Source organism: Gorilla gorilla, chromosome 2 (assembly GCF_029281585.2).
Source record: "Gorilla gorilla gorilla isolate KB3781 chromosome 2, NHGRI_mGorGor1-v2.1_pri, whole genome shotgun sequence".
Taxonomy (NCBI): Eukaryota; Metazoa; Chordata; class Mammalia; order Primates; family Hominidae; genus Gorilla; species Gorilla gorilla.
In genome coordinates, this window is record NC_086017.1 from 91,629,141 (window position 1) to 91,653,760 (window position 24,620).

The window sequence follows — 24,620 nt, forward strand, 5'->3', positions numbered from 1 at the left end:
AATAATCTTTATAATGAAACATAGACAAATTTTCTCGGTGAGCAACTATAATCAAATATAATGACATTTATTTAATGACATTACATTTTGTAATCCAAGCTTATTTGCCTAATGTTCTATTTATTTGTGGTCCAAAAATACCTCTGAGATTTTCAAAATTTGCAACATAGTTCACTGGATGTTACTAAACCTACTAATATTGTATATTAATACATAAGAGACATTACTAAGCAATGGCTAAATATCAAAAAAAAAAAGGAAAAAATGATGTTCCTCTTAGATATTCCATAGGCTTTTAGGCTGAATGGGTATTAAACAGTACATCATAAAACCACGAATCAAAAACCTCATGTTTTGATCTATGTACTTCAATTGAGGCAGTAGATTGTGAGGAAAAATGAGAAAGTTATAGAACGCCAAAAAAAGTCTTAAATGATAATAAAAATGACATTTTTACAAAGGTATTCTAAAATGTGAATGTTTAATATAATAACAGGTAACATCAAACTACCTGGTTTATTTTTAAAAATAAAAAGAATTAATCAATTTTAATTAAATTAACCAACAATTAAAAATATTATGTTTTGCTCATAATTTGTATAAGTTACATTACAAATTCAGCCAATTGGAATTAAGAGAAAACTTGAAATGATTGAAAAGTAGTAATTCATATCTAGTAGTAGATAACAGTATCATCAATAATAAAGTGTATCTGGATTTTAGACACGAGAATTATATAGAGGCTATTGTATATATTAATTTCAAATACTGTTAAATAATGAGTAGCACAAAACTAGTGAGACAAATTGTTCATTCAACTACTAAAAATTTGTAATAATAGAAATTTCAGAATGTAGGTAATTATAAATTATGGTTTTGAAGTTTTCTTTTCAATATCACATAATTTTCTGGATTTTATTCTGTGCAACTTTATTTTATGTAAATTAATATATTGTTTAATCAGATTATATCCACTGAGCTCCAGTTATCTATATCCATTAACAAAATAAAGCATTTTCTTCCCATAAGGCCTAAATTGTACTTAGCATATTAAATACTTTATTAAAATTAACTCTATTTGTATTATATGTAATTCCAATCAGCTATTCTCTAGGAAATAAGTAGAAAAGGATGATATGGTGCTTTTAAGGCTAAATGATTCCAATTAGACTTTTACTAAAAAATAAAATACTTGAGAAATTTCCAAGTCATGTTCTTCTCTAATTTAACCTGCATTCTTAAAAATTGGTTATCTGCCACGTAAGATTCACAAAAGGCAAACCTGAAGTGTCTGTGACTGTGAGTGTATGTACATAAAGTGTGTGTGCATGCTTGTGTGTGTGTGTGTGTAGGAATTGACAGTGGACAGCAGTGAGAACAAAAGTGAAGGCTATTAGTCTGATATGACGGAAAAAGACAAGTGTAAAAGAAAAAATAGCCCACTCTAATAGAGCACACCTATGTCAACTTAGATGGGAGAGCCTACTACTACACACCTAGGCTATATGGTATATAGCATATTGCTCCTAGGCTACAAACCTGTATAACATGTTACTGTACTGAATACTGGAGGCAATTGTAATGCAAGGGTAAGTATTTGTATATCTAAACAGAAAAGATACAGTAAAACACAGTATTATCATCTTATGAGATCACCATCTTATATGTGGTAGCTTGTTAAAATGTCATGTCGTACATGACTGTACATACATACAGACATAGGTATATACACACACACCCATGTTTTTCAAACAAGTTTAAAAAATTCTACCTTATCTATAAAATAAAGCTAATGACTAGTTCAAATCAAGTGGCAGTGACTTGAACATAGGTAATATACATCATGACAAATGTCATATCAATACCATAATTGGTAATCAGCTTTAAAGAGCTTATTTTAAAGGTAAAAGTTTGGAAACATTAACAATTCATATACTCCTTTTTCATTTTTCCCTTCTGATTTATTTCTAATAGATTAACTATCATATTTAGATAAGCAATTGGCTGGGTGCAGTGGCTCATGCCTGTAATCCCAGCACTTTGGGAGGCCAAGGCGGGTGGATCACGAGGTCAAGAGATCAAGATCATCCTGGCCAACATGGTGAAACCCCATATACAAAATTTATCTGGGCATGGTGGTGCATGCCTGTAGTCTCAGCTACTTGGGAGGCTGAGGCAGGAGAATTGCTTGAACCTGGGAGGTGGAGGTTGCAGTGAGCCGCGATTGTGCCAATGCACTCCAGCCTGGTGACAGAGTGAGACTCCGTCTCAAAAACAAATAAATAAATAAATAAATAAATGACTAAATAAGCTATTATAATAATTTTATGATTGAAAAATACACCCCTCGATTTGATAATTTCCCATTATCTCACTTAAATTTATAATTATGTGTATGTATTTATTTACTTATATTTAGCCAGTTTTATTTTAAATGATGACTTGAGGCAACTTACAGAGATACATACATCTAAACAATATCAGCCTCCCAAAGTGCTGGGATTATAGGCCTGAGCCATGGTGCTTGGCTCTAATCAGCATAAAAAATAAACTAGAATAAAGATCTTATACAAACATAAAGTATCTGGGAACTGATTTTTATTCCAGTCTGAAACAATTATTTTACAGACTACTGACTTTAAATATACTACAACAGGATTTTCCTTCACTATCACCTCAGAACGATATTTTAGGACAATATTCAAGGAAAACACTATTATAATGTATATAAAGATGCAGATATTTAGGATAATACTACAGAAGTTATTTTAAAGATGCAACAATGTACTTTGAGACCAAAAAATGGATAAGCATTTTAGAGAGGAGATGAACTGGGAAAAACTAGCTGTACAGCAATTGAGGTAGGGAAAGGTGAAAATATAGAGGCGCCTAGTTCTTCAAAAAATGAATGGTGTGTGTGCACATGCATGCGTGAGTGTGTGTTCTAGGAGTGGGAAATCAAGGAAAATATATAGGGTCTGCTATTGATTATATTTAAATTTCGAACATCACTCATCAATGGTATTTGAATTTGCACTAGCTTTGCTAAATAATATATATGTTTCTAATTATATTTGGATACATTCCCACAAGCAAAAGGAGCTAGCTTTCAATGGGCTGACTGAAGTGGAGCAGAATAGAAAGGGGAAATGTGATATTATATAGAAAAGAAAAAGGAATTCAAAGTCATCAAGTGTCTACTAGCTTCCAGACTCCACCCGTTACACAGCCTCATTTAATAAGGCTGTGAAGTGATATTTTATGGTTTGGGAAACTGAGGCTTAGAAAAGTTAAAAAACCATGTCCTGGGTCACTCAGGTAATAGGTACAGGTGCAGCTCAACCTTTTGAATCTAAAACCTCACCTCTTAACTGCAATTTTATACTCCACATTCAGCATGACTACATTAAAAATTATTTCTTGTTTTTGGCAATTGTCCTGGTACAACATCTTTTAAAACCCTGTAATTCCCACATATCTATAATTTTAATATGTGGTCATACTAGCTGTATTAATCTTCTCTAAGTCTCAGTTTTCCATAACGTAAAATGGAAGATAATTTCTGCACCCTCCTGAACGGGGATTAAATGGAATGGGTATAACGTGATGGCAGTGTTTGGTATACTGCCAATCCATGAGAGTTCCTATTAAATAATAAACAAATTTTGAATATTTGTTTAAATATTACATATAAATTACATTTATGGCTGTAATATATCAATGTGTTCTATTAGTTGTGATTTTCTCATACTGAAATAAATCATAAAGATAAGCATGTTTAAGCTAACATCAAAGCTAAATAATCCCTTTTTTAAATTCAGCATTTATTTTTCCTAGAGTTTTATTTTATTTACCTATTTGTACATTCAATATGCATCTCTTAACTACCTGCTTTGTACCAGGCACAATGCCAGGTGCTAGGGACACAGCTATGAATAGCAAATACAAAGTATCACTTTGTGTGGAGTTTAGGGTCTAACAGGAGAAACAGACATTTTACAACTACTAACACAAACACATTTAATTACAATAGTGATTAATAACACAAAGAATAAATATGGGAGTATGAGACTGTATTGAGAGAGAAACAGTTAATCTATTCTGAGGAAGTGAAGCTAAGCTTCTCAGAAAGTGAGAGTGAAAGTTGAAACCCATAGGATAAATTGGACAATATAACACTCATTCAAAGTTATTGGAAATCACCTTACATTCGTTCCGAAAAGCCCTCGATCCACTTTTGACAGGCACAGCAGGAATATATTTTTATTACATACTATCAGTTCACTAGTGTAGTCTTAACATAGGACTTCCTTTAAAGATAGATTCAACATGGTCAACAAAATCAGATTTTGTGGAAAGGTATCTATTAAATTAACCATTTGTCTTAGTTTAAGCTCCTATATCAAATTGCCATAGACAGAGTAGGTTATAAACAACAAAAATTTATTCCTCATAGTTCTGGAGGATGGAAGTCCAAAATCAGGGTGCCAGCATGGTCAGATTCTGATGAGGGTCCTCTTACGAGTTGCTAAGCGCCCGCTTCTCACTGTATCTTCACATGGTAGAAAGAGTGTGAGGGAGCTCTCTGGGGTCCCTTTTCTAAGAGCGCTAATCCCATTCAGAGTGTGGAGCCCTCCCAAAGGCCCCACTTCCTAATATCATCACCTTAGAGATTAGAATTCCAACATACAAATTTCAGAGGGACAGAAACATTCAGAAATAAAAGGAAGAGAGGATGAAGAAATAAGAAAAGGACATTTTTCTTTATGTGTTAATTTTGTGTGACTGACTCCCTACATAATGCTTAACTATTCTTTCTTGTTTTAATCACATTTCTCCAGAATTTTTCTATTCAAAGAAAATACGTTTGAGACAGTCTTTCCAGCAGCATACATATCTAGAAACTTCCCACTCGATACTCCTTCTGTACCAAATCTCATCTTTTCTTGGCTGACTCATGCCCCAATTCTTGTCGTCTTCAGCCCAGACTCTGCTTACTCTCTGCCTGGAGAATGCATTCCTTTCCTCCTTACTCCCTATGGCTCCTCTATTTCCAAACTAGCTATCCATATGGTCTCTTATTCTCTTTCCTTCCATTTTCCTCTTCTAACCTCTTCTCCTCTCTCCCTTTCCTCTTTATTAGCCTCTCTTCCTTCTTAAATCTTGATTGCAGAAGCAAATGTAAAAGCCTGTCAAGCAATCCTAGGAATTGCTTATAATTCATTAAATATACATACTTATATACGATTTTGCAAAAATAAAGATATCAGGTACTCTGACTTGATGAATTTCATGAGAAAATTATGTCATACTTCACTTAATGAAAATTAACTAAGCATTTTTAATATATAATGAAATAACACTGAATTAGAAGTCAAGAAAATTATGTTCTAGCCAATTTTGAAAAATCAGTATATAAACAGATAATCTCTCTGAAAATCAGTGTGATAATTTTTGAAAAGAGGGTACCAGATTATTTGATCTCCATCTTATATATTTTTATAAATTTAAATTTATTTTATTTTATTTTGAGACAGTCTCTCTCTGTCACCCAGGCTGGACTGCAGTGGCGCAATCTTGCCTGCAACCTGTGCCTCCCAGGTTCAAGCAATTCTCTTGCCTCAGCCTCCCAAGTAGCTGGGATTACAGGCGCCCACCACTACGCCCAGCTAATTTTTGTATTTTTAGTAGAGACGGGGTTTCACCATGTTGGCCAGGCTGGTATTGAACTTCTGACCTCAAGTGATCACCCACCTCGGCCTCCCAAGTGCTGGGATTACAGGCGTAAGCCACCATGCCCAGCCTATAAATTTAAATTTAAACTGAAAAATTAATTCAAGGCTAACATTTCTGAGTTTTAGCATACAGACTAATTTGAATGATTTCACTATATTCTACTAGAATACAGACACAAAAGTTTATGACATTAAATGTGCCTTAGAAAATGATAGAGTAATGGCCTGAAAAAAATGACATCCACACTCAAAAATATTACAAAACCAAATTCAACCAGCACCGAATCCCACAATCTCAATTGATAGCCCAGCACAAGGTTCACAAAATCTTCTTATTTCTTACATGAATGCCATGTGAGAGACAATAAGAGACAAACTGGTTCATGCAAGTAAGTCCTGTTTTCCAAACGTAATCATAAATTATTGTCTAAACGTTAAGAACCATATCTTGTGCCTTTTCTTTATATTAGTTTCAAACAAACTGACCTGAACTAAATTAATAATGTACATAGAAAGCTAAGACACTCACATAAAATATTAACTTTTCTTTTCTTTCTTTTTTTTTTTTTTTTGAGAAAGGGTCTCACTTTCTTGCCCAGGCTGATATGCAGTGGCACCATCTCATCTCACTACATCCTGGACCTCCTGGGCTCAAGTTATCCTCTCACCTCAGCCCCCAAGTAGCTGGGATGACAGGAGTGCACCACGACGCCAGGCTAATTTTTGTATTTTGTGTAGAGGCAGGGTTTTGTCATGTTTCCTAGCCTGTTCTTGAACTCCTGGACTGAAGCAATCTGCCCACCTCGGTCTCCCAAATTGCTGGGATTAATTTATCTTTTAAACACAACATTTGCTCTGAAGCAGTAAAAATAAACAAATTGAAAAGTAATATATAAAGTTAAATAATGTTTTCATAGTCATTGGAAATGGAACTGGAAATTAAGAACAAAACTCTTTACTTCACTAAAATAAAGGCACATAAGCAATGATTATGACACTTTTTGGAAACCTACAAAAGTGGTATTTTCATGAGGAAAACTTAAGTAAGAAATTATTTAACTGAAATGTTCAAATAATAGATTTTCCTCTTCTTTTCTTCCTTTCCCCCCACAGCTTACAATTACTCTTTAGAGACCTTTCATAACATGTTTAACACCATAAGAAGTAAAATCATTAAACTCTTCACTGATCATCTTTCCGTATTGTTTATTAGAAGTTTTAACACACATGGGCATTCCTGCAAACATATACCTCAATTTTTTTTTACATCAAAAAAAATATGGCCAGCCTCTAGTGAGAGTAAGCTCATATTGGTGAATGTATGGCCTACATTGGAATAAAAATGCTTATGATTAAATATTGAAAATTTCCCCAAATGTAATATAAATCTCTGGTGATGACAACAAAAGGAAGAAACCACAAAAACATCAGTATCCTTAAGGAATCATCAGCTTCTTTTTGTTTGCTCCAGTTATAAATTTTGCATTTGCACATTGCTGCCTAGACTTTCAAAGGGTTCTGCAATGATTAATTTAACAATCTACCCATATTGCTCTAATATAACCAAAAACTTTTACATATATATAATTTATAATATCCAAATCAAGGATAAACTAGTGGCCAAAATAGAAGTTCCAACATCCAGGCATGTTATTAATGCAGAAATGCCCAAGTGTCACCAAAATATGGCTACTTCAACAAATACTTCTCAAGCTTGGGTGCTTTACCTCTAAAGATACACGGAAACGCACATAACAGTGCATATTTATGACAATTTGACCTGATTGTTTGACAGTAAAAAATGAATGTGTAAAAATTATAATACTTACAAATATATATTGAATGCTTACTAAATAAATGGCAGGCCTTGTACTGAGTGCTTTGCATGAATTATTTCATGTAATTCCCCCAATAACCCTCAAAGGTGCACATAATAATAGAGGTTGGCACACTTTTTTGTACAGAGCTAGAAGAAAACATTTTAGACTTCGTGGCCATGTAAGGTCTCAGCGTTGCATGGCTCAACTCAGTTGTGGTAGGGAGAAAGAGGACATAGACAGTATGTAAAGGAATGGGCATGGCTATATTTCAATAAAACGTTATTTACAAAAACAGGCAGCACTCACACTTGGCCCACAAGCAATATCCTTTGCAGACCCCTGCAATTAAAATTCTCATTTTACCACTGTTAGTATGTAACATTCATATGCCCACGCAGCTGGCCAATGAATTCAGGTCTCTTATTGCAGAATCAAAGCTGCTAACTACTACATATATCTGCTTCTTGCCAGCAATTTACACAGATATTCTATGGTAAAATAAAAACAAATATATTCTGGAGTAAAAGGCAAACGGATATGTTTATAAAAAACAAAACAAAATACTAGAAGAAACCTTGCATTTACAATGCTAGTGATGCACATTCTAGGAAATAAAAGTCTATGCTCCCCAAAACATCAAGATATCTGATGAAATTTAGAGAATTCAGTCTAAAAATGAGCCTTCTTTAAACTGTTATATACTTTTTAAAGCTCCATGGAATCTTTTAGGGTTTTTCTTCATATATAACGACACGGAGGAATTGCTAAAACCATGCACCAGGTGCCATACATTGTCATCAAAGTCCATGCCCATTTGCAAATGTACAGTGTATGGCCAGACTGAGAATAATGATTTATGTTCAGGTCAAAATCCTGCCCAGGCAGGAAGACCCTGAGCTATTTAACAAAGTCTGATTTCACTTGGAATAAAATCCAGTCCACAGTCCTGGTTACAGGTCCAGTATTATCTGATCCAGTCTAATATTTCAACTACTGCCCACTAAGCACCAGCTATAGTGCCCTTTTTTCTGTTCTTGAAGCACAGACAAGCTCATTTCAGACATAGGTATTTCTTACCAGCTACACTCTTCTGCCTAGAATTCTCTTCCATTGAGTCAGACCCTAGCCAAATGTCAATTAGATTTCACGCAAATATGACCTCTTAGAGGACTTCTCTGGACACCCAGTTACCCTGCCAACCATATCACTTTTGGTTATGTTTTGCTTAGCATTTATGTGACACTATGATCTTTTCGTGGTTTATTATTATTTACTTTAAGTTATGTGCTATTATGTAGCATTTTTAAATTGATTATCAATCTTCCTCAATATAATAAATCTATGCTGTAGACGTACAGATGTCACGTTTATTTAGTTGTTGCTGTATTCCCAGAGCCTAGCAGCTGGCCTGGTGCTTAGAAACCATACGGTAAATATTTGTAAACTAAAGAAATGAATGACACGTATCATTGTTCTGCAGGCTACACCATATTGCCATTTATGGTTTTATTCACTTCATTTTGGTCAATCATGCACAGAAAAGAAAAAGTTGTTTAGACCTCACAAAATGATTTAAAATTCACAGTGCCTTGTTATTTTATTCAAAAAAGTTTCTTTTTAGAACTGATAGTCATTGCTGTCTAAAAATGGGGGAAAAACTATTGTTTACCTCTTCATAAAGTTTATTTTAAAAATAAATATGGCAGGCCAGGAGTGGTGGCTCACACCTGTAATCCCAGCACTTTGGGAGGCCAAGGTGGGCGGATCATGAGGTCAGGAGATCAGGACCATCCTGGCCCACATGGTGAAACCCCATCTCTACTAAAAATACAAAAATTAGCTGGGCTTGGTGGCGCACGCCTGTAATCCCAGCTACTTGGGAGGCTGAGGCAGGAGAATCACTTGAACTCGGGAGTCAGAGGTTACAGTGAGCCAAGATTGAGCCACTGCACTCCAGCCTGGCGACAGAGCGAGATTCCATCTCAAAAACAAATAAAAACAAAAACAAAACAAAAATAAATAAATATGGCAATTAATTCTGCTAACTATTCATTTTGTCTTGTCATATTATTTTAATTATTTGAAATTTATGTATTTTATCTTTAATTTCTTTTGCATATTACCTTATTTATGTAATTTTGTCAAAATGTTTCCCAGTTTAAAAATCATTTTATTTGACCTTAGTCAAGTCTAAAATGTCATCCATTATGCAATTGGTAACAATTTAATTCTTTTTTCTTAACTCTTTTCTAATTGAATTTCCCAACACTTAAGTTTTATTTTAATTCAACTTTTATGTTAGAATTTTTATCATTTATTACTTTTTTGTATGTTATTATTTTCTAAATTTTATTGTAGGACAGCATAAAAAGTATAGATAAATGAAGATCACAGATAAGAAGAGCCAGATTTACACAAGAAATGTTATGCTCCTGTTCATCTAAGATTAACTGCGTATTAGCCCCACAAGTCCTTAGGACTAAATCCACTTTTACCAAAATTCATGTTGTTGAAAGTCACTAAACTGGATACTCACTGAAACTGATGTTCTCTTTGTCAGCATGTCACTATTCATATAACTATCAAAGGTTTTCTGGGTCAGTGTTCAACTTTCCTATGCTAAACCACTGATTTCCAATAAGAAGGAATTTGTAACCTCAACCCTACCACCTCCTCCTCTGTCATCTCTGCTTATGAGCTATGCCATATGTCAGTACTTTTGCACAAGGAAAGAAAGGGGAGGCACCATCTAGTTAAATCCACGGTGCTTCTTCCATTGAAAACCCTTCTTGAGAAGTATTTTATTTAAGAAATATAAATTCTGAATGTTATTACTTGATTAAATCAGGCATTTAGGAAAGCCGCTTATTTGTGCAACACTATCTTTCTCCTTTTCAGAAAAGCCCTCCTAAATTACATTTTCAAAACCTCTTTCAACCTTCACTAAAGGTCATGGAATACGTTTGTGATATTTGCTGTTTCACTGACATGTAGAACTGTCATTGTGAACACTTCCCACAACATTATTCAATGACCCCCAAACAATACATACATGAGATAATAACTGTCAGTTATGATATATCTGTTAACTCCTTAAGATGATTTCCTCTCCCCTTTGGCTGCTGGCAGTCTGCATGCTGGGATAAAAAAGAGAAAACTATCCTTTATTGGGAATCCATAATGTGTCCAGTGCTTTATCCATATAATCATATTTAATTTTCTCACTACACTTTTGGTAGGGTAGAGGGTAGTCAAAATCTTTACATTTACCTGTTTAGGGTATCCAGCTGAGTCTGAGAGTTAGATTGGCATAAGACAGATTAACAGGAGAAAAGCATACAAATTTACGTAATATAAGAGCCTTCATAAGGAAACGCTGACTCAAAGAAGTAGCAAAACCTGAATGCTTATAGGCTGGGTTGAACGAAGAATCACAAATATGGAAAAGTAACTAAAACAAATGGAGACACTAAAGGAAGAGTAGAGTTGTTTTTAACAAGGTCTGTTTGTACAGAATCCTCTAGTCCCACCTCTGGTGATAAGAACATTTCTTTCCTCCTGGCATAAGGAGGGCAGCTCTTAAGAGTTACATCTGCTTTCAGGAAGAAAAAAGGGGAATGAAAGTGTCCTTCTTGCGCCTGTTTTTCAAGTGCCGTTTACTGAAAACTCAAAACCAGTAATATGCCTACGTGGCCAATTTTGGGGTGACATATCCTCAACCCCTTCAAGGAGTTATTATCCTCTAATTACTAATGAGGAAACTGAAACAGATATTAAGTGATTTTCCAAAATCACTTGGGCAAACAAATGAAGGACTGGAACATTGGTCTACATCTGTCTGTCTCTTCACCCTCAAAAACACTGCTCAAAGCCAAAAAAAACTTTAAAGTCAGATTTTACTCTCAGATACGGAAAATATACCAATGATTACAGGTAATATATTTCTATACTTCTAAAATCTTATTTTCTAATGTTTGCTCCCTAGGATTTTGGGGGTTTTTTTTGGTTTTTGTTTGTTTTTGCTTTTTTGCTTTCTTTTGTTATTTTGCTTGTTATTGATATATTAGTGAAGTTAATAAAGCTTTGGATGTTGTCATAAGCAGCTCATGGACTTTATGGCAATCCTCCTAAACTTGCCTTTTCTAGAGCCCACTTATTCACAAATTTTCTCTTTTGATTTATACCTTCACAAAGTGTTTCACTGTTAATATTGTTGGTTGCTAATGGTCAAACCTACTTTGGAAAGAATTGCAGTATTAGAACATTTTAGTGCAGACGTTAGAGATTGTAAACATATAAATTGCTCACAGTAGAGTCTCGTAGAGCTCAAATTTGGCACTCAGACTTGTTACTAACATAAAAATGTGACTGAAATTTATTCACAGCCAGTTACAAGAGGGATAAATGAGGAAAAAAGAGTAAAAAGGTATTTAAAATCAATAAAGATACAAATGTGAGGAAATAATGCAATAGGCACAGAAACATGTGAAAGTGTCAAGAAAATAATGGATTACACAAAAATTAGTATTGCTCTGAAGTATAAAGTCTTCTCCAAATTATGTTACTTTTCCAACTATTATGATGCTACATGATGCTACATGTCTGGCCCACTGGTTCAAATTTTGAGTTTTTCCCTAGAGCAATAGCAGTACTAAGTCAGCAACTCTCCCTATCATCATCCAAGGACACAACCCCTTGACCTTTGATACAGCATGTTAATCAGTGAATTATTTTAAAAATCCTTTTACAGACACTTGCTAGTCTTTGGCAATAGTTTTAAAATAAACTGAAAAGTATCTCTTTTAAAGTTGAAAGAGTACTAAGTAGTTGAAGGTAAATATGTTCTTGTGAATAAAATTTTGTCCATGTTCATAAACAAAAGGTCTACATTTGTTTCTCATAATCCATGAACACTTCATAAGAAAAGACCTCTTTGAAGGTTGATTATCTTATTAAAACAGGAAAAAGAACACCATTTTTGAGAAATTGGGGGTGGCATATATATTTCTAATGTGGCTTTTGAGAGACAAGGTTTGAATATGGCCCAGGAACTTCAGAGCTACTGTCATCACAATGGCTGGCAGAAACAAAAATACCATAGCTCTCTGAAGTGCCAAGGCTTGCGGAGAACACCTGTGACTGCAGGTGGCTCTACTTGAAAAGAACTGCACCCCTTTCCTCTTCAATGGGGGGCACCATGTTCCACAGTGGGTCAGAGGTGACCAGGGTGCTTTCAAGTTTAGTTTTATAATTTTGAAGAACTGGATTGTGAGCACTGACAAGTTCCCAATTTAGCCCGTTAAAAACATAAAAGTGGTCGGCTTTCCCTCCTTTAACATAAACCTTCATTCACTAACTACAGCAGGGGATTTCATCTAGTGACCTTCTTTTGAAATCCAATTTAAATTAAATGATTGATTTTAAGATTTTGCCAGACATATACTGGGGCTTTAAAAAAAAAAAGTAATCTTTATAGTACTCTCAATGGAGATTAAGTCAGGTTAGAAAAAAAAAATTGTCACTAAAGAGTGATTTTTTTCCCCTGCTACCTTGTATACAAATTATTTATAGGAGTCTAGAAGACAGAACAGCACCAAATCTTAATACACTGAAAATATTTTGACACAATTGCACTTTTCAAGTATAAAATAGCAAACAAGGATGTGGCGGATGCATTCCTGTACTGGGCAATGGCTAAGAAATTTCTGACTAAAATATAATATGAAAAGTCAGAACTCATCTGGTATAGTACATCCAGTTCAGTATTCCACATTTAAGAGGGATATAGACAAATTCAGGTTTGTTAACAAATAAGAATTCAAAACCAAGTAATGCAATAGGAAAAACAATTGCGGGAAAATGGAAATACAAGCTCTGGAAATAGAAGAAGCCCAGGGTATAATATTCAAAGGCACACGATGTAGAAAAGTGATTGGATCGGCTTTGTGAGCTTCCATGGGTTACAAATTGGTAGACAGATTCTAAACTCAATATAAAAAAGAATTTTCTAATGGAGAGACCCGTCCAAATACGAAATGAGCTATCTTACAAGATCAGTTTCATCTTCTGAAGACATTCAAGGGAAAGGTGAATTAGGGATGCTAAAGAAAAGACTAAAGATTAAACTATAATATTGAGGTCCTTTCCAAGTCTAGAGTCTGAATTTTTTAGGATGAGAATTGTCTATAATTGGACAGCTCTCAAGCTGATAAAGAGGGCATGTCAAAGTAAAATACAAGCATATAATGAATAGCATTAGTTAGTAGAAGAAATAAATATAACTAAGACATAGTTTGCAAATGCTTTTTTGATGAAGAGTCAGGGAATATCCAAACACAAGCAACGTGACAAGTTTTTGAATTATGAAAACCAGGATATACTGAAGAAACACAAGAAAAACCTCAAGAGAAATCATATTGGAAAAAAGCATTTTTGACATCATGCCTAGTAAAAGCAAACATTATTACTAATCTTACTAATATGCATTAATCAGTACGAACTTAGCAGTGGTGGGAAGAAACAAACACTAGTTTAAGAATGCAAACTTTCAAATTATAGGAATATTAGAACTTTTTAGGCAGGAATGGTTCATAAGACATTTACTTTATCAAGATTACGTATCTACTAAAATCATGCCACTCTTACAGTGTTAAATCCACGCTCCTTTAAAAAAAAAAAAAACTTAAAGAAGCTCTCTGGTTCCTCATGTTGCCTCTTCCTGCTGGCTTTATTCTGCGTTTGACTGTAATGTTTCATCAAATCCATTCCAGATTTCCATTTGATTTCAGTGGACTTTGAAGATGGATCACCACGCTCATTAGGATGAAATTCTTTGGGAATAATTTTATTTTCAAAGTAAGGATTTTCATCAAAATAAAAATCTATCCTGTAACCTGATTTAATATCTTCAAATTCTGTCACTTCAACTCTGGTCAAATAATGCAGTGCATCTTCGTCCTCCTCCCCAAGCAGTGCGAACACTGGTGGATGGTTGACAAATGTTGTTACCTCCAAATCTGGGATGTTGGCGATCAGTTCTGACCTCTTCTGAAAAAGTGGTTGGCGGAGTTTGTTACATTTCTATTCGACTTTCAAATCTCCTCACATTAAGTCTATTTCATTTTGTACTTCATCCATGTGTTCAATTGCTTCTTACTGTTCTTCTTGTCCCTTTTTAGGCAAGCCTGCAGGAGCAGATGTCTCCTTGGGTCCCACAGCAGGAGGTGGTCCAGAGAGCTTCTTTACCTGATTTGCTGACTATTCTGATGCAGGTGTGGATGAGTTAGGAGAGTTCATCAAAGACAATATTTGGCCAAAACCATTACAGTACTACTTGGTTCCTGATATGGATGATGAAGAAGGAAAAGGAGAAAAAGATGATGATGATGATGATGATGATGATGATGATGATGATGATGATGATGCAGCAAAGGAGGAAAGATTAGAAGATACTGATGAAGTAGGGGATAAGGATGAAGGTGAAGAAGATGAAGATGATGAAGGGGAGGAAAGAGAGGAGGATGAAGGAGAAGATGACTAATAGAACACTGATGGATTCCGACCTTCCTTTTTTAAAATGTTCTCCAGTCCTTGGGAGCAAGCTGCAGTCTTTTTTTTTTTTTTTTAATCTTATCCTCAGTCACCCTGTTCTTGAGGTCTCTTTTCCCTACACCATGATTCTCGACTTATTTTGGAGAAAATACCTTGAGCAGAATAGAACAGGAAAAGAGTCTCTACCCCTTTCTGTTCAAAATTCATTTTTATCCCTTCCTGTCTGAACTATATGGAATCAACACCCCCAAGCTCTGTGGGAAAAAAGAAAAAACCTGCTCCCTTCACGCTACTGGAAGCTGGAGGGTGCTAAGTCCCTGTGTAGTAGTGCATACAATTCTAGTTTTTTCCTTTCTCTGTATATTGGGATCAGAGAGCACACTGTGTCTCTATGTGAATATGGACAGTTAGCATATACCAACATGTATCTGTCTATTTTCTCTTGTTTAAAAAAAGAAAAAAAAACTTAAAAAATGGGGTTATAGAAGGTCAGCAAGGGGTGAGTTTGAGACGTTTCAGTGGGTTAAGTGGGCATTTTGACAATATGGCTTCTCCTTTGGCATGTTTAATTGTGATATCTGACAGACATCCTTGCAGTTTAAGATGACACTTTCAAAATAAATCCTCTCCTAATGATGGCTTGGGCCCTGCCACTCAGTGGGAGAATCAGCAGAACCTGTAGGGTCTTATTTGGTATTAACATTCTCTATTGTAATTATGTTCTTGTTTATTTTTAAATTTTCTCTTTGTTTCACTGGAAAGGAAAGATGATGCTCAGTTTTAAACATTGAAAGTATACAAGCTTTGTTACAATAAAACTAAACGTGTTCACACACACACACCAAAAAAAAAAAAAACCCCTTAAAACTACTGATAGCATTCATAAACTCTGAAACAAAGGTAAGTTGCTTAGTGAACCCCAAAATCTGAGTTACTTTTTTTTGTTTCTTTAGAGTCAGGTCTGGCTCTGTTGTCCAGTGGTGTAATCATGGCTCACTGCAGCCTGAAACTCCTGGGGTCAAGTGATCCTCCTGCCTCAGCCTCCCAAGTAGTTGGGACTACAGGTTCACACCACCACTCTTGCTTCACAATTACTTTTAAAGCATCTATCTCATCTAATATTACTAGGTCAACAATTTTTAAAATATCTTTCTCTATAAATTTGGTGTGTGTCCCCTATATCTCAATCTAATCTAAGGGGGGAAAAAACTCTGCCATAATTTCTGAACTGTGAAATTGAAGATTAGTTCTCAATCAAAATGTTCTTAATTGGCATTGATGTTCTAAGTGACTGCATAAGCAGCAGATGTCCCTGATTTGACTAAATTAAAATACAAGTTGCTTTTTAAGAATCTATTTGAGGCCAGACATGGTGGCTCATGCCTGCAATCCCAACTCTGTGGGAGGCCAAGGCGGGGGCTGGGGTGGGGAGTATTGCTTGAGCCCAGGAATTTGAGACTTCTTTTCTACAAAAAAAATAAGGAAAATCAGCACGGTGACTCATGCCTATAATCCCAGCACTTTGGGAGGCTGAGGTGGGCAGATCACAAGGTCAAAAGATCCAGACCAGCCTGGCCAACATGGTGAAAACCCTTCTCTACTAAAGATACAAAAAATTAGCTGGGCATGGTGGCACGTGCCTGTAATCCCAGCTACTCAGGAGGCTGAGGCAGGAGAATCGCTTGAACCCAGGAGGCGGAGGTTGCAGTGAGCCAAGAGATCATGCCATTGCACTCCAGCCTGGGAGACAGAGTGACATTCCATCTCAATAAATAAATAAGGAAAATTAGCTAGGTGTGGTGGCATGTGCCTGTGGTTCCAGCTACTTGGGAGGCTGAGGTGGGAGAATCGTTTGAGCCCAGGGCCCAGGAGCTCAAGGCTACAGTGAGCTGTACTCCAGCATAGGTTACAGAATGAGATTTTTTTCTCAAAAAAAAAAAAAAGTTTTGTATTGTTTTAAAAATGAATCTATTTGAAAACGTATTAGCTATGTCAATAGGTTTTTGAAAATGAAGACTAGTGCCAAATGCCGTCAAGAGGGAATACTTAAATAATTATTAATTGTGGGTATATTTTCTTCCAGCTGCTTTAGAATTTGTATGCAAAACCAAAATTCTTAAACTTTTTATCTTGAGAAAGCTGTAGATTTATATGCAGTTATGAGAAATGATACAGAGGGGTACTGTGTTCACTTTACCCATTTTCCCCAAATAACATCTGGAAAACTGTGGTACAATATCACAGCCAGGATATTGGCATCAATACAGCCAAGATACAGAACAATTGTATCACTAGAAGGAATCCTCTTGTCCTTTCATAGTCGCATCCAGAGCACTCCTGTTTTCTCACCACCACCCTCAGCCCTGGAAAACACTAATTTCTTCTCCATTTCTTTGTCACTACAAGAATGATAATATAAATGGGATTAAACAAAATGGAATATGTCCCTTTGGGGACGAGCTTTTGCTACTCCACATAATCCTCTGGAGATTCATTCAAGTTGTGTGTATTAACAGATTACTCATTTTTATTGCTGAGTAGTACTCCATGATATGGATATACTACACTCTGTTTAATATACTGAAGAACAAGTGGGTTGTCCTTAGGTACTGGCTATGATGAATAAAGTTACAATGAACATTTAAGTGTATGTTTTTGTGTGAAAACAGTTTTAATTTATCTGGAATACATATGCAGGAGTGCAACTGCTTGCTGGCATGTACGACAACTGCATATTTAGTTTTACAAGAAACTACTACACTGTTTTGCAGTGATTATAGTATTTTACATGCACACCAGGAATGATCCAGTCTTCTTGAATCCTCACCAGCATTTGGTGTAGTTACTATTTTAATTTTAGCAGTCTGATAGATATGTAGGGATATCTCATTGTAGTTTTAGTATCCATTTCCCTACTGATGTTGAATATATTTTCATCTGCTTATTGGCCATCTATATATTCTGTTTTCTCACCATTTTATGATTATTTTAACTGTAGCGTTTTGACACATTTATGTATTGTGGATTTGAGACCTCTTTGGGTATGTGCTTTGCAAACATTTTCTCTGAGTTTCTAGCTTGTCATTTCATCATCTTAACAAGAACTTTATATCACAATCTTGAAGTAGTCCAATTTATCAATTTTTCCTTGTATTGACAGTATTCTCATGTCAAGTCTAAGAACTCTTTGACTAATCCTACAGCTGAAGATTTTCTCCAGTTTTATTTTTCTAACATTTTCACATTTTACGTGTTAATCTATAATCTATTTTAGTAAACTTTTGCATAAGGTAGAAAATTTAGGTTGAAGTTTATTTCTATGGATGTCCAACAGCTCTGGTATCATTTGTTGAAAAGTCTATCATTCCTCCACTGAAATGCTTTTGTACTTTTGTCAAAAATTAGTCGTGCATATTTGCGTAGGTCTATTTCTGGGTTGTCTATTCTGTTCCATCAATATGTCTGTCCCTCCACTGATACCACACAGTCTTGATTACTATAACTATATAAGACTAAAAATTGGGGAGACTGATTGCTCCCACTTTATTCCACTTTTACAAGATTGTTTTAAGTGTTCTAATGTTTGTCCTACCATATAATTTTGAAATCATATCTATGTCTACATCTGTAAAAATGTCTTCCAAGAATTTGATAGGAATCATCTTAAACAGCTTTTGATTTGGAGAAAAATGACATCTTTATTACTTTGAGTTGTCCAATCTGTGAACATAGTATGCATCTCCATTTATATAAATTTTCTTCTTTCATCAGTGTTTTATAGTTTTCATTATACATTCCTGTATATATTTTATTGGATTTACATCTTACTACCTCTTTTAAGAGAGAAACAACTTCAAGGGAGGGATGTAGGAAGGGAAAGAGAGAAGGAGGGAGAGAACAAGTGTTTATGAATAGTATATTTTTAATTTTAATAACCACCTGTTCATTACTAGTATATAGAAATACAACTGCAACCTTGCTTATCTCATTTATTAAATTCTGGAGGGGTTTTGTTTAGATTCCTTGGTATTTTCTATATTCTATATATACAATCATGTCAACCACAAAGAGAAAGGGAAGTTTTATTTATCCATTCTGATCTCTTATGTCTTATTTCCTTTTCTTTTTATTTATTTTTGGCCTTATTTCATTAGCCAGAATTCCCAGCACTGTGTTAAATAAGAATGGTGATAGTGGACTTCTTTGTCTTGTTCCCAAAGTTAGAAAGAAAGAATTTAGACGTTAGCCACTAAGTATATTGTCACATTTCAGTTTTTAACAGATCTTCTTTATTAAGACTTGACAGTTCCCCTCTGTTCCTATTACTCTGAGCCATTTTATTTCAAATGGGTGTTTAATTTGGCAAAATACTTTTTCTTCATCAACTAATATAATTTTTTTCTTCTTTAGCTTGTTACTGTGTTGGGATTTTAAATACAAAACAAGTTTAATATTTCTAGAATAAACCCTACTTGGTTATGGTGTATAATTCTTTTTATATATTGCTGAATTGCATTTGCTAATATCTCGTTAAGAATTTTGCTCCTAATTCACGAGGAATATTGACCCGTAGTTATCTTCTTATTACTATCTTTATGTGGTTCTAGTATTAGGGCAATACTGGCTTCATAAAATGAACTGGGTAGTGTTCCTTCTTTTTCTCTTTTCTGGAAGAATCTATACTAGATTAGTGTGAATTCTTCTTCAAATGTTTCAGAAAATTGTCCATTGAAAACACATGTACATGTAGGTTTTCCTATGTTACATGCTTTTAAGTTACAAATTAAATTTTATTAATAGTTACAGGGTAATTATAGTATTTCAGATTTGGTAAGTTGTGGTAGCGTTTTTTTAGAAATAGATCCATTTCATCTAAATTACCAAATGTATGTATGTAGAGTTATTCCTAGTATCCTTTTACTGTTATTTTGATGTCTGCACAGTGACATAAGTTAAAAATTAAAGAGAAGGAAACTTTATTGTATTTAGCCGTACTTTCACTCTTTCCATTTTTTCTTCTCCATTTCATAGAATGTCCATTAACCATTCTAGGATAAGTCTGCTGGCAACAAATTATCTTAGTTTTCATTCATCTGAGAATGTCTTAATTTGATCATCATTCTAGAAGAATATCTTCACTGTTTTCTAATTAATAAACTTGTAAGAAATATCTTAATGCACAAAGCATTTTTAACTTATAGTTGGCCTACAGCCTTAGAATAGATTACCTTATATTTAATAATTCAGTGATCATTCTCTAGGACTTATTAACGTAAGTACTCACAAATTGTTTTCCAGAAAGCTTGCAGAAAATTAGACACCATGAAAAAACTGTAAAGAAGTGATCCCTAGTTGACCTCAGAAAACTCAACTCCACACTCCATGATTCTACATGATCCCACTGAAGAGGATCATTTTCGTGTTAATTTTTAGGCAGGACAAAGAGGAATAAACTTTGAATAGCAATGAGAAGTTTCTTTCGCCTTTGACATTCTAAATCAGGAACTGTTTCCTCACATGCCGTTTCACCTTGGCATTTTGCTTCACTTTTCTCTCACAGTTTAGAAATTTCATTGAGGATGCATATCCTATCCTGAATCTCCCTTTGTATTAAGAGGTTAGAAATGAATTTAGGCCAACTCTCATTTTACACATGTAGAGTAAGTCCTTGAAAAAGAAGCATTACTTAGTTACTTGCATGCTTACATGAAAAATTAAGACTAGAGCTAAAGTTATTGATGTTCCTTTAGTGATATTTGCTCTATGAGTAGATTCATGAATCTACTCATCAGTCATTTTCTCAGCCTGAAAAACTGCTACACACCCAGAAAAGAAACACCGTACCTAATATACTTCTGGAAATCTTTGAACTTATATATGAGATTCTTTTTAAAAAATGACTCTTTAAATTATATCAAAATAATGCAAACATGCAGAAAATTACTATATAATTTTGTCATCTATTGCAAGGAACATGTAATTTTCATTCATTTATTTTTAAAACGGGATCTCTGGTAAAATCATCAATAATATCGATATATTTAGCATTTGTCTCTGCCCTATAAAAAGAAGAATAACAACGATATTCTGCAGACCCTCAGCACCATGGCTAAACTATGAATGTAGTATTCATTCTATAAAAAAAATTGTCCTTCATATTATCCAAGTCTGTATGAACTTGATCCAAATTTATCTTGTAAATGTATCTACACATACATATATGTTAAGATAATCTACCATTTTCTCACTTAGATGGAACAAAATGGTTTTATGGTCTTCTGCTATATCTGTCCATGTTGAAATTAGAATAAAAAGAAACATATTTCACATATATTAAGGGTACAACTATAGATTATCATGCTAATTTTTTAAAACTGACAATTAGATTATTTCATTTGAGTGTATATGTCCACATTTGCATTTTAATATAAATTGTTTATTGATTCCATTAATCAAGAGAAAATAAAATGGGAGGTTGGAAATTATTAACACTTAACACATCATTTCATGGGGGCTCATTAAAATAAAGGCTCAAAATTATGACTATGTGGGATGGAAGAAAATTATAAAGCAAATAATTATATACATAATTGTTTTAAAATTATCCTCTAGGTTGGAGACACTCACATTTAAAAATTCTTTAGGGACTTAATTAAAATAGAAAGAATTATCACTTTTCAAAAATATGACCAAGAGATTTAATTTTGGCTTTTCACATTTATTTTGACATTTTAAAATGCATTTTAATGTGAGGAAACAAAACACCATTTTACATTTAAAATGAAGTTTTTCTTTTTACCTTTTTTTGTAGATCTCGTAGAGTAAAACCGTTTCATAGTAAGTTAAAAAGCGTAGCATTAAAATGTCATCACCATTAAAAAACATATAAATTTATGAGCTAAAATATCTCCATATTTAAAAAAATATACTTTGCAAATTAGTTAATTTATTTAAAAATAAATCATAATTTTTATTTTAAAATATTGCTTTCATAAATTCCTCAGGAAACTAAATTAAATCAATGATATAAAACAGCAATTTAAAAGGCTGTCATATATGACAGCACGAGAAGGTCAAATTATTTTTGACATGGAAATAATTTTTTTTTTTTTTTTGAGACGGAGTCTCGCACTGTCATCTAGGCTAGAGTGCAGTGGCACGATCTCTGCTCACTGCACCCTCCACCTCCCGGGTTCAAGTGATTCTCCTGCCTCAACCTCCTGAGTAGCTGGGATTACAGGTGCCTGCCACCACGCCCGGCCATTTTTTTGTATTTTTAGTAGAGATGGGGTTTCACTCTGTTGGCCAGACTAGTCTTGAACTCCTGACCTCGTAATCCGCCTGCCTCGGCCTCCCAAGACATGGAAATAATTTTTAATAACAAGAGCCAAAATTAATGGCAGACCATCTTGTTTTAATATATGAAATTTAAAGAGCACTTAGTATATATACTTTTATTTTAGAAAGAATTCTAATAGTTAACGAGCATTTATTTGAGCGCAAGCATATGCTATGGAAATAAAGTCAAAAGGCAAGTCGCTGAAATGACATGTGGTCCAGTAAAAAGAGTAAAATGGGGAGAGTTTTTATTTTGGGAAGTGTAATTTATACAATATTAGATTTGTTTAAGTAGATTATACTTAAACAGTATTTAAATAAAAAAGGAACGTCCTGATTGAGTTGCAGTGAGGTGGCGGGAAGAATGTCAACCAGGCAGGAATGAGGATGAGGACAGGAGATCTTCTATGAAAGTTTCTTACAAGGTAAGAAAGATATGTGGTCTTAAAATATAAGATAGTCCATAAAGCAAAGTAGAGGAGGGAGTGCATTCCAAATGAAAGGAAATGTCATGTGTAAAGTCACAGAGACTCAGTATACGAGAGGACAGCAACACCTAGGAACTCTGCAGGGAGACGCTCTCAGCAAGAAGGACCTCACTGAGGCGGGCCCCTGACCTTGGAGTTCTCAGTCTCTATCACTGTAAGAAATAAATTCCTTGTCTTTATAAGTTACCCAGTTTCAGTTACTCTGTTATAAGCAACAGAAAAGACACCACTGAATGTTTTCCATTTGTGAGTCACATGTCAAATTTGCATTTTAGAAAGCTTACTCTGCACTTTGGAGAATACATTTAGTGATGGATTGAGTGTATTCGAATCAACTGTCTCTCAAGGTTACCTTATAATTATACCTCCTGCTGTGGCTTATTATTTAATGCTATAATTTAATAGATTCGACCTAGGAAATTGTGAATCTTTTTATTGTTGCTATCATTTCGGAAAAGTTAAGTATATGAAAATGTAAGGGAAATGGAGAAACACCATTGTCATTCAAACATTTTTGAGGGGATCCTAAGAGACTGCCCTCCTCCTGGCTTTCAAAGAGCCCTGGTTGTGACTTAAGGGAAGTCACAGCATGCTTTGGTCTCCTTATAAGGCTGTTCCACAAGCCAAAATATTCAGTACCCTCATCCAACAATTCTTCACCCCCCAACAGAAAATTACTCCTAACTACATCTTTTGTACCTACTATCCTTCTTCGGCTGTCCTGTCCACGCTTATCCAAATTAGAATTCTCACGGTCTATTACCCGAATCATTCCTTTACATCACTCTCCTAGTCCTAACAAAACTCCACCCTTAGTTGAATTTGATCCCTACGGAATCCTATCACATTTCCTTAGTGAACTACTCTCCCATTCTTGCAGTGGACAATACCATACTTCCTCTCACCTGGAATTTCCAATACCTCTCCCTCATTCACTTTCACTGGATGGCCTTGCCTTTTATTTAAATGAGAAAATGGAAGCAATTAAAAAGCATCAACACCCAATCAAATCTACCTCTTTCCCTGCAAAAAACCAATATACTTCACCTCCTTTTTTATTACATCAGATAAATTGCCCCTGCGTTTTTCTAAGAACCCTATCAGCTCAATCCCATCAGCTGAACTATCACCTACCTTAAAAGAAACTTTGACTTTTGACCTCCATTCCAGCTACCAAACCCACTTTTCTACTACTTTGTAAATATATCTCTCTCTATACATAAAAGTTTTCTACACTTGCTGCCTTCACTTCTCACTTTCCATTTTCTTCTTAACCCATACGAATCAGAATTTCAGCCCAACCATTCCAACAAAACCATTTTTAGTCCAAATAAATGACCACCATGCTAAATCAATGGCCAATTCTCAATCCTCATCTAAATTAAACTCTGCAAATGCAGCTGGCATTTTGAGCACTAACTCCTTCTAAAACAGGCTTATTTAAATAGGTCCTCCGATTTCACCTGCATATCCTTCTTTATCTTCTTAGCTCCCAGCTTCTGTTTTTCTTCCTGACCTCTTTATGTTAGAGTAACTTGGAGCTCAGTAGCTCAACCACATCTTTCTTCACACACACTCTTCAGATGATCTGATACAAGCTCACTGCTTTGAATGCCTTTTATAAACAGATGATTTCTGACTCAAATTGCCAGTCCGAACCTCCCCACTAAATTCCAGGCTTATATTTT

At 34.7% G+C, this 24,620-nt stretch overlaps 1 protein-coding gene and 1 pseudogene across 1 annotated transcript in view; both read right to left on the reverse strand.

Annotated features, from left to right (window-relative positions):
- GBE1 (1,4-alpha-glucan branching enzyme 1) overlaps nucleotides 1-24,620 on the reverse strand; it is a 274,004-nt gene that overhangs the window by 110,419 nt on the left and 138,965 nt on the right. The gene's annotated exons all lie outside the window — the stretch shown is intronic.
- Nucleotides 14,186-23,704, reverse strand: LOC109026074 (protein SET-like; annotated as a pseudogene).